Below are 12,179 nucleotides of genomic sequence, written 5' to 3' on the forward strand. Positions count from 1 at the left end.
TCAAGCCTGTCCGGAGGTGTCAGCCAGAAAACCTCACACTTAGCAAAGCAGTAATGGCTTCTCTGCTACTACTGTAAAATGGACCATGATGCTGGCTATTGGCAAGGGCTCCAGATGAGACTGGGAAGTGCTGTGAACAGAAAAAGCACTTTAATATTTTTGCTTTTGACCCTATGTAAAGTTTAGGTGACCAACTTAAACATGGTTCATATTTGCTTTAACAGAGTATTCACTTGTGGCTGTTAGGCCCTCTAAATATTCACACCTCTCCAGCCTTCAAACACTTTAAGTGGCCCTTGTGGTATAATGTAAACAAGGTAGGCTCCTTCCCGTATGAGTTCAGACCCCAGCATTGCCCATTTATGAGCTTGAGAAAGTTGTCCATGTTTTTATCTTATTTTCTTCTCTAAAGTGAAGGTGCTAATAGCACCTAATTGATAAATGCACTGGATAGTTTTATGTCAACTTGACACAAGCTAAAGTCACCTGAGAGGAGGAAATCTCAATTAACAAAATGCCTCCATAAAATTGGGTTGTCTGCAGTCCTGTAAGGCATTTTCTTAATTAGTGATTAATGGGGGAGGGTCCAGTTCATTGTTGGTGGGGCCATCCCTGGGCTGGTGGTCCTGGGTTCTATAAGAAAGTAGGTTGACATAGAGGCTATATATATAGCATGGAGTTCCCTAGGACGACTGTGGCATATAATAAATTTCAGTTTTACTCAATTATTAAAAAAATAGCCAAATGAATGGAAACACATGAACTATGAACCAAAGGCTGAGGGGCCCCCAGCTGGATCAGGCCCTCTGAATAGGTGAGACAGTTGATTGGCTTGATCAGTTTGGGAGGCAACTAGGCAGTGGGACCAAGTCCTGTGCTCACTGCATGAGTTGGCTGTTTGAAACCTGGAGCTTATGCAGGGACGCTTGGTTCAGTCTGGGAGGAGGGGACTGGACCTGCCTGGACTGAGTCTACCAAGTTGATCACAGTCCTCGGGGGAGGACTTGTCCTGGAGGAGGTGGGAATGGAGGGTGGGCTGGGGGTAAGGAGAGGGTATGGGAGGGGGGAGAATAGGGGAATCCATGGCTGATATGTAGAACTGAATTGTATTGTAAAATAAAAAATATATATAACAACAAAAAAAAAAAAAAAAAAAAAGAAAGCAGGTTGAGCAAGCCATGAGGAGCAAGCCAGTAAACAGCACCCTCCATGGCTTCCGCATCAGCTTCTGCTCCAGTTCCCTACCTGACTTCCCTCAGTGATGCACTGTTACTTGGAAATGTAAGCTGAAATTAACCCTTTCCTCCCCAAGTTGCTTTTGTCATGGTGTTTCATCACAGCAATAGAAACCCTAAGTAGGACAGAAGTCACAAGACCCATGTAGCAAGTTTCCTTATCCTCTGAGCCATCTCAACACTCCCTTTTAAAACAACAAAAACAGGAATGTCATGAGGAAGGGCTGTTAATTTGGGCAATACACGATTACTTTGTAATATCGTCTTCATAGAAAACAAACAGGATATAGAACTTTATTAGAAATCTGTTTTGACTGATATCTTTCCTGGAGAGATTTGAGTATTTCTTATATAGACTTATAAAAATGAATTAATTATGTTGTAACCTATCCCTGAGCAATGGCTCACTAGTTCCCTAAAATATTGTCTCATTTTTATTATTATAAAATGTGCATTCCTTCTGGGTTCACTTATCTATGTAAGACTAACATAATCAGTGAGTTGCTTTTATCATCATTAAAAACTTTCTTAGAAGCCTTTATAGTATTAACTTTAAACAAAATTTTATTAGATGAAGATTGTCACATAATTGAAGTCTACTTCGTGCACAGCTATTCTTTCTCCCCACAGAAAGACTACTTTTGAACTGCCCATCTGGTGATCACAGGTACTAAATCCTGATTATAATAGAATACATAATAATAGAGATGCATCAGTGATATAAGTTGAGTGTAGGACACTGGTACATACCTCTGGCATTCAGTATCAGGAATGTACAAATGTCTTTATTCAAAATTAGAAAGGTATGACAATGCCGGTAGTCATATATTATCAATTGAAACTGGTAACTGACAGTGATCTGCTAGCCTTTTCTTCACCCATTTTCTTCAACTGACTTCTCTGAAGTTATTGGTAAGGAACCTGCCTTGAGCATCTTGTCATAGTCCCTGATAATGCCAAAGTAATGTTTTAGGAATTAGGATGTGCCACCTCTGATAATCCTCCCTTTCCACCCATTGAGCCCATTCTAGGGTCCTTCTCTTCTTTAGGAACTTCTGTGATTATAATTTCTGTCACAGTGAACAGAGTAGCATCCAGTAAGCAGCTCTTAAATCTTTGTTAAATCAATGATTCCCTTTCCCACCATGTTCATAAAATCATCAAGCATAACATCAGAACCAACTTCAGAGGAACATTGCAGAATAGTATCACTATCAAAGATCCTTAAACATCTAAATACTTAGTCATTGCAGGGATTTTGAGTACTCTTTTAATAATTTTATACCAATTTTCTGATCTATATTAGCAGGCTTTAGTGAATCCAAGGCTGGGATGCATAGAAATTGACCAGTTCTAGAAGGCCAGCTTTTAGCCTTTTCAAAAGCAGCATACTTAGAGCTTCTCTGTCAACATCTTTAGTGATTATGAGCAAGGGCTTCTGATAACCACTGGCAATTTCTAGAGGAGGTACAATGGACTGGATACTATCAATTTTCTTTTCATGTAACAGAGATCTTGCAATTCACATTTTGACCTTTTCTTGTATTGATCCTTGATCATACTTCATGCCTTTTGATGATTTCTAATTTATCATTCAGTGTTTTTCCACTTCTCACTGTGACACTTTTTCTTCCAACCTTTTTCATTGCATCAGAAATGATGTTTCCATTTTTATGTCTTCATGTGCAGAAATTGTAACAACCTGAGCAGTTTCTTCAAGGGTTGTCACAGGTTTAGATTGCTTTTTCAGTCCAGCAATTGCAGCACTAACAGCAACATTACACCTCACCTGATTTCCAGTGTGTTAGCATCTTTGCTGATCCTCTCAAAGCCTTCCTTGGCCATAGAGCACACCAGAACAGTAGCAGTGGTGGTGCCATCCCTAGCCTCTTCATTTATGTTATTGGCAACACTTTGAACAAGTTATCTCTAGTGCTTTTATATTTACCCTTTAAGTCAATTGACTTTGCAAAGATCACACCATATTTTCTTGCTTGGGGACTTGTTCAGCTCTGTTTATAAGCACCATCCTTCCTTTGGCCCCATTGTAATGGATACAGTATTGGCTAAAAGGTCCACACCTTGAGCAATAAGGCTCAGGTATCTGCACCAAAATTTATATCTTTGGCATAAGCTCAGGACACTGGTCTTATCTGTAGAAGGACTATGAATAGTTGAAGCATTTTTGCGGGGAACTGGTGAGAGTTCTTGAATCGAGTCAGACTATCACTGTGAGTGAGGGGAGATGTTTTTATTTTTAATTCTAACTTGACTGAATGGCCTTGGCTACTTTGGGTGGCATCAGAGAAATTTAGTTGACTTTGCAGAGCTCTCTGTTTAGATGCAGTTGTGGTATCTGGTCAGCGTGCATTGTAGTCTGGAGCATATATAAGTGGCATGGTACGCTGCTTAGGTGTTTGTTAGTTTGTTTTTAATTTTTTCAACTTGACACAAGGTAGGGTCAACTGGGAAGAGAAAAACTCAATTTTCAAAATGCTTTGATTAGATTGTTTATATGCAAGACGATGTGACTCTTTTCTTGATTAATGACTGATATAGGGAGGCTAGCCCATTGTGGAAGATCCTTGGCAGGTGTTCTTGGGTGGCATAAACAAGCAAGCTGAGCAAGCCATGGAGAGCAAGCCAGTAAACAGAGTTCCTCTATGGCCTTTGCTTTAGCTCCTGCCTCCCAGTTCCTGCCCTGCTTGAGTTCCTGCCCTGGCTTCCCTTGATGATGAATTGTAAGCCAAATAAACCCTTTCCTCCCCATATTGTTTTTGGTCATGGTGTTTTATCACTGCAACAGAAACCAAACTCGGATGCATGGTAAGGAAATGCTGTCTGATTGTCTCAAGAGGCTTACAATCCTACATGCATCCAGAGTTGATTGCTATCTCAGGAAAGAAGCACTTTAACCAGGCTTATAGAGATTTGTCTGTAATCTAGAGCCCATTCTTACAACTTGTAAGGCTGCAGCAGTTGCTCTGGTAAACAGCCACTGCTGGTGGCAGATCTGTCCTGTAGATAGATCTGTATGAGAAACCAAATGAAAAGCCAAACCCACTAAGACTACATATGTTTTCTTTCTTAACGAAAAATGTTTTCACTTGAAATAGAATTACATTACTTCTTCCTCCCTTTCCTTCCTCCAGCTACTCACAGCTACCCTCCCTCCAACTCCTCCCATGGCCCCCACAATAAGAGAGCTCATCCCTAGGAGAGGCTAATTTTCCTCCTATCAGTCAATAGATAGAAGCCTGTAGTTCTTTGTTTAGATGTGGTACCCTGGGAAATTTTCTCCACTCATATTGACATGTCCATTGATATTACTATTGTTCTGGTCTGATTTATGCATCCATTTCTAGGAGAGACTGTTCCCCAGCAGACTTCCTGGTATTCTGGCTCTTTCACTTTCCCCCATTCTTTTCATGATATCCCTGAGATAGAGATGTAGGAGCTGTAATGTAGATGCATCTGTTGGGGCTGGGCTCCCCCAAACTGTTGATCTCTCTCTGATTATGTCCAGCTGTAGTTTTATGTTGGTTTCCATTTACTGTAAAGAGAGACTTCTTCAACGAAGGGTGGTAGCTAAACTTTCTGTGGATATAAGGATAAGATTTAAAATGCAGTAAGGAATTATACCAGTCTAGCAAATTGACAGTAGTAGATTCTTTTCTAAGGTTTATGACCTCAATAATCCTGGGAAGTCAGCAGGGTTTCCAGTACCCAGCATACTTTCCCTCCTTTGAGTGGGCCTTAAGTTCAATTAGATGGTTGTTGGGTGTCACCACCATGTGAAAGCCACTTCTTGTACCTTTACAGATACCTTATCATGCTGGCAATGGCCATAGCCCATAGGTTCTGCAGCTGTGGAGGACTGTCTAATTGTTTCCCTCCCTTGGCAGCATGCATAATATTTTCTGGCACTATGGAAGCTGGACAATAGGGAAGAGGCTTTCAGGCCAGATCCAGCTGGAGTCATTCAAATTGTGTGTCCTAAGTGTGTGGTTTCTCCACCTGTAGGCACATATCTTCAACCTCTGAGCAGCCAAGGGCTACATCATTAATCAATATCACTTCTGGAGTTGCTTGAACTACTCTGACCAACCCTTTGAGAGGAAGTTTCTCCTGTCTGGTACTAGGGTTTTGTTAATCTATGTTCTTTTGTGAGGAGCATGTCAGCCTGAGTGGCTTAACTTTCTTTAAAACATATATGTATGTATACATGTGAGTGTGTATATTGTGAATAATTTTAGGTAAATATAACTTTGAGGCTTCAAACAACCTTGGTGTTATTTAGCCTTCCTTCTCCTTCTGTATGTTTCTTTAGGAACATAGAGAAGTTTTTAAGTTTAAAACAACATTAAAATATGTATGAGTTGACCTAAAAAGAAACCCAGAGAAATGGGCTTTGCAAAGGCGAGATTTGATTCAAGAGAGGCAGAGCATGGGAATCTGTGCCATGGCAAGCCTACAGGCTTATAGAAGGAAGTCAAGCTTTGAGAGGCAAAATTAGGAGGGTTATGTAAGTTGCTGTGAGGCAAAGAAAGCTCTGGTTACAGAGTCTGTTGTGGGAGGTGATGCCAGTTCATTAGTGGAGACTGTGTGATATCAATGCCTATAAATGTCTATCCAGTTGGCCGCCCATGTGACCCTGAGTAAGCTGAGGTTTGCTGGAATCTTTTGCCAGAGTGTCTGGTACAAGCAACTATGAGTGAGGACCCTCCCTCCATGGCCCACCTCTATTCAGTCATATTTAACCATAGCAGCTTCATCTTGATTTTGACAACTTTCACAAAAGTAGGCATAAACTCTTACAATCTAACAACAAAATAGTAAATCAAATCTGAACAAAAGTATGAAACCTGTAATATGTAAAGGAGCAGCACTGATGGAATATGTCTGTTTGGGGGCTTTGTTTGATTTTGGGTACCACTAACTTGTAGGTTTATTATTCAGTGCTAATTTCAGTAGCAAAGAATGTTCTAGGTATATGTGAACCATGCTTAGGAACAAAGCTTTCTCTCTAGAGAGAAACCACTTGTTTTTTGCTCAGCATGGGTGTGACATTAAGCATTAGGACTACCTCAAACAGAGGTTGGAGTTCAGGGCAGAATCTCACTCACAATTAAGGCTACTTTCTAGAGGCAGAGCAGTCCCAAACTCTTAATATATCCTTACATGGATTGGAGTATATGTGTATGTGAAACTCTTCTGTTAGTTTCCCCACCCATGGGGAGTCCTATATCTTATTTAACATGATTCTTATTTCTATATAGAAGGATGGATTGGAGGAGTTAGTAAGTAAACTAGGGAAAGGAAGTTTACCATTGCCATTAATTTATTCATAAATCTTTGAAATTAAGTTCCATCCCATGGTTCAAAGTTTGCCTTGTTTGATGTTACATCATCGTACTTTTCCTTTTACTAGACACTTCTCTTGTTAAATTTCATTAGATTAGAACATTGTCAAACTTTCATCCAAACCTTCCATCTCCTAATTGCTAAAAAAGGGTGTTGGACTTGTATCTATATGGATGTTAAAATAATTAAGTAATGACTCAGGAATTAAGTAACTGTACAGCTTTTTAATATCAATTTTGGCATTGATATTGACAACACATCACTTATTATTTGAAGAAGCATCAGCAGACACATCTTTTTTAAAGGAGCCTAAAGTGGATTAAAGGCATTCATTGGCATCTCTGTCCTCCTTTTCACTCTCCCTTCTCACTCTCTTTCTCAAAAATGTGTCCCAAATAATTACAGTTATTGTTTTGGTCAACACTTGGGATAGGCAAAGTACCCTTGGTTTGAATGTCCCTTCTACCCTAAAATACAGGGAAAGAAGTACAAGTTATAGTCTTAAGGAATAGCAACTGGCATCTTACAGAATTAACTCCTCCAATGCCAATCATTTGAAAATCAATAAATATTGAGGAATTTCAATGATGATCAGAGGAAGCAAAAATCTTAAAATATAACTGATGTGAAATTGGTAATGTTAACTGTTGCACTTTGGAGTTCCCCAAATTCAATTGTTGACCCCTCAATACCCATTATGATAGGCTCAAAAAGTGAGGCCCAAAGCTCCTTCCATCCCCTGGGGACTCAGCCTCTTGGTGAAGATCCAGGGTCCCCTTAGTTCTTCCTGGTGATTCCTCTTAACCTGTCCTTCTAGCCCCTTTCTAGTCCTTTGTGACTCAGCCAACTCACAGAACCTCTGTCTGCCAGGACCTACAGCTGCCTTACTAGGCTGGGACTCAGATAAGAGCATCACTCACCCTCATCAGAGACCCACAGCTGGACAGTGTGAAGAGAGTGAGAGACTTTGGAGCACTCAGCCCTAAATGGAATGTCTTTATTAACCCTCTCTCCTCAAGGATCAGGGATCTATGAAGAAAAGGAGATAGAAAGATTCTATGAGCCAGAGGAAGTGGATGACTCCAAGGAAACAAGGTGACTGATACACATATGCACAAGACCTGCACAGGTTCAAACCAAACCACATCCCTGCACTGAGATGGGAAGTATAAATAAACTCCCTCCACTAACCAAGAAGTTGTTTGCAACTGATACTTGCTGGGAAAAGGAAAAAATCAGTATTATCCAATAGAGCATCGCTGGGTATATCAACCACACTCTGTGAAAGGCTCCATACCCAGGAATAGTTGCCAACACAAAACAGACGAAATGACTTTTTTTTTTAGTGTGCCTTTTGTTTTATTTTGGTATTATTTGTCTTTTTTATTTTATTATTTTTAGTTTGTCTTATTTTTGGTAGTTTTTCTTTCTTTTTTATTTTTGAGAGAACATGAAGTTGGGCAGGTATGGAGGTAGGGAGGATCTAGGAGAAGTTGGGGAGGGAAGGATTGTGATCAAAATATATTGTAAATTTAAAAGATAATTTTTAAAAAATTAAAAAGGAAAAAGGAATAAAAGGTGAGGCCTCATGTGAAATATTGGAATGGTATTTTTGTTTATAAATGAAGTAAAGGGAGGCACCTTTTCCTGCACAGGAACAGACATCAAGATTTAGGGAAGACACATTCAAATCACAGAATTCCCAATCCATAATGTTAAACTGTGGCTTCTAACACTGCAGGCCTGGGGCTCTCTGGGATTCTGCTTTTCTCATAGGCTCTCAGAGAAAGCTGGTGTTGTGGATTGGGATTCAGGAACTTCTGCAATGATGAGAAGACTGAGCAGTTAATACATGCATCTGTTTGCTTAGTAAATAGTTTGGATTTTGGAAAATCTACTCTTGCTTTCTTGTAGTGGGTAGCCATTCCAGCTTGGATCTGGAAGTTCCAACCCCCATTGAGACTCTGGCAACTCTCACGCCTACGAGGCGAGGAGGCGGGGCGAGGGGAGGCGCTGGAAACCGGAGAGCGGGATGGGCCAGCGCTCTCTCTGTGCCCGCTCTCTGTGCCTGGACCCTGGATGGTGTAGGTTGACCGAGCAGAGCTCCAGAGAACACCGCTGGATTGCGATACACCTTCCCCAGACCCCCGCAACCTATTTATTCCTTCATTTGTAAGTCATTCACTAAATAAATCTTCCTTTTAACTACGTGGAGTGGCCTTTATAATTTTCCCCAATACTTTCTTAGCATTCCCAGAGGATAGTCACATACACTTATTTGTTCTGTGTACTCAACATCTGTCTTTGAATGTGTGACCTACAGTAGCAGGTACTCAGAAGAAAGTGATGTTGTGCTTTCCCAGGGACTTTTTGGAGATAAATTGAAAACAAATAAAAATTAGAGAATGTTGGGTAATTATGGCACAAAAAGTTTGAGTGACTTAATTGTATAGTCACTCCCTAGGTCAGTTATGTGGAGGACTGGCTTGAAGAGGTTGGGCATTCTCTCTCTCTCTCTCTCTCTCTCTCTCTCTCTCTCTCTCTCTCTCTCTCTCTCTAGGTTTTAACTGCACAGTGGCTAAGAGTCATGTCCCCAAGTCTTATAAATCAAGTCTATCATGAGATAAGCCTTTCTGGGGGCTTTCACATTTAGGTGTACTTTTTTAATGCTCTTGAATTAATAAATTCTGGCAACTAAATGCCTCCATGTAATCCCAACTATGTGGTTACCTAAATAACACCATTATTGGTGACATGCCAGTGTGGATGGGGAAGTTTTATAAAGCTCACCCTCTAGATGGAGAACTATAGGCCATCAATGGCTGCTTTGAGAGAGAAAAATCAGTCCCCTCCCAGCTCCTGCCACAGGGATGAACTTCTTGATAAGGTTATCCATTCCCAAGTGGTTAGTCCCTGGCACATGTACATAAGAGCTACACTACATGAGTTTAGTAGGACATGTGCATGGAAGTGTGTGTGTGTGTGTGTGTGTGTGTGTATTTATCTGCCTGTCTGTTCATCTGTGTGCATACCTGTAAAGCTGAAGTCCTCAGTCCCAGGGAGAAGTCTATGTGTTTTCCATGGCTAACTAAAGGGCACTCAGTTTAGTAGGACATGTGCATGGAAGTGTGTGTGTGTGTGTGTGTGTGTGTGTGTGTGTGTGTGTGTGTGTGTAAAACAATAATTAAAGAAGGTGAGGTCATGAATTTGAGAGATAGTAGGGGACATGGGAGGAATTGAAGGGGAGAAAGAGTGGTAGAAATGATGTAAGTACAAGACATATATGACATTATAAAAATTAAAAAGCCAGCATTTTCAAGTTTAATGATATTAAAGACAAGATTTCACTGATAGAAGCTGCAGCAGATACTCCACATCTAACAAGAGAGTACATTCTGACTTTTAAAAAAATAGATGTTAGAGTTGGAAGGACTGAGAAGTGATGTTTCAGCACACAATGTCCCCTCTGCATGATAAGCAGAGGCACAGTCCTAAAGAGATGTAGTGGCTGAAGCTCAACCAGCTGGCTGACAGCACAGCCTCCATCCTCACTTTGGCCAGTGGACATCACATCAAGCGCTAAAAGGGCCAAGTAGGAAATGTAATTTAAAGTCATAAGCTATAAAACAAATGTGACTGTAGGCAATCTGGCAAATAACATGGGGGAATTTTACAGCTGAGGAGTCACTGGGAACATCACTGCCACACAGAGTCAACTAAGGACATGAACATGGGGGCTGAGTACAGTCAAAATGTGTGCTTCAAAAATAAAAATTGGGAACTTAGAATTAGATATAAAATACTAATCCCAGTGGAAATAAAAACACCATATGTTAAGCAGGGAAGATGTGTGCTGTGGGGCTACCTCTGATCTCTGATCTGGATTTGTGGTGCTGCTCTCAGTAGTTCCCAGCAGTCTCTGGAGTTCCTAAGAGTCTGCTCTAGGAACTGAGGGAAGCCAAGTACAAGGGGTTCTTGTCCTTCCAACACTACATCAACAGAGTCTCCACATGATGTGTACTTGAGGAAGGGCTCACTTGATATCTGTTTCATTGCCACTGAAAGATGAAAATCGGGGTCAGAGGTCATCTTATTCTCCTTGAGGCAAAAATATTGTCCAAGGAGGAAAATGAAACCACAAAATAAATGAGGTGTTAACTGTTCCAAGAGGAGCTACCCTGTTAGGTCTTGGTTAAGTTTCCCTAATAATAATAATGAATCATATATCTTCAGCATTTATTGTTAAATATTACTTGTGAAATATATGTATACTTCATACATATATCTCATCATATATCATCTTTCATAGGTATTTATGATTGCTTATAGGACCATGGGTGAATATCATCAGAACTTTGCTTTTAAAATGAAAATTAGAAAGTTAGTTATTATAATATTTTAACTTTAAAATGTTAATCCTAAGTGTGTAAGAGGGACTGAAAAGGAGGATTTTTAAAATAACATTTTTGTTCTTCATTGAAAATTCTATACAACATGTTTTGATCATATTCACACCTCTTTCCCAACTCCTTCCAGATCCCTCTAACTCCCTGACCACCCAACTTAGTGTTGTATTCCTTTAAAAAAAAATCAAATCCAGTTTGTGTTTACCAGCTACCTAGAGTGTGGTGGTGGTGGTTAGTCTATCTTTCAGGACTCACACCTTTAAAGATAACTAACTTATCTCTCCCAGTAGTTATCAAATGACAAAGGCTCCTCAGCCAGGAAGGAGTAGGACTTTGTGCCCATCCATCTTCTCCCTCTCCACCCTGGGTTTTTTGTCTGGATTGAGTTTGCATAGATATTATACCTACTGTCACAGTTATGTGAATTTATATGTGCAACCGCCCTGTTCTGTCTGAAAAACACTGTTTTCTTGAAGTCATCTGCCACTTTTGGCTCTTACAATCATCAGCCCCTATTTTTACAGTGATCCACATGCCTTGCAAGAAGGGTGTAATAAGAAGGGTCTCTTTTAGGGCTGTGTAGATGAAATTCCAAACAGTCTTAGTAAATAAGAAACAGAGCCAAATACAGAGGTAATAGCCAAAGAGATCAGAGAGCCACAACTTATCTACCACCTTGCCACTGACGCTTCCCCAGAGAGAGCTTCTTCCTGTCTGATTTGTGTTTTTATTGCCTTCCTGTTCTGCTTTCTCATTGGCTCTAAGCCCAGCCACATGGGCTTGTCACACTGCCTGTCTGTACAGACCTCCAGGTCTCTATGGTTGGTACTGGGATTAAAGGCTCGTGTCACCACGCTTGGCTGTGTCCTTGGTCACACAGAGACTCTGCCTGCCATGTGACTGGATTAAGGGCATGTGCTACCACCACTGGACTTCTGCTTATGGCTTGCTAGATGACCTCGATATGTGACCTCTGATCTCCAGGCAAACTTTATTTATTAACCTGCAAATAAAATCACATTTCAGAACAATTAAAATATCACCACAGGACTGGACACTCTTCAGTCTCTGATTCTCTGCACGTTGCCCTTGTGTAGATCTCTTTGTTAATCACTATCTATTCCAAGAAGAAGTTGCTCTGATGAGAATTGAGAGACACACTCACCTATGAGTA

The 12,179-nt window shown here is 40.5% G+C and overlaps 1 pseudogene; it reads right to left on the bottom strand.

The window, feature by feature from the left end:
* Window positions 1-2,547: 2,547 nt before the first annotated feature.
* On the bottom strand, window positions 2,548-3,418 carry LOC102910611 (60 kDa heat shock protein, mitochondrial pseudogene; annotated as a pseudogene).
* Window positions 3,419-12,179: the final 8,761 nt, after the last annotated feature.

The sequence above is a fragment of the Peromyscus maniculatus genome, chromosome 6 (genome assembly GCF_049852395.1).
Source record: "Peromyscus maniculatus bairdii isolate BWxNUB_F1_BW_parent chromosome 6, HU_Pman_BW_mat_3.1, whole genome shotgun sequence".
Taxonomy (NCBI): Eukaryota; Metazoa; Chordata; class Mammalia; order Rodentia; family Cricetidae; genus Peromyscus; species Peromyscus maniculatus.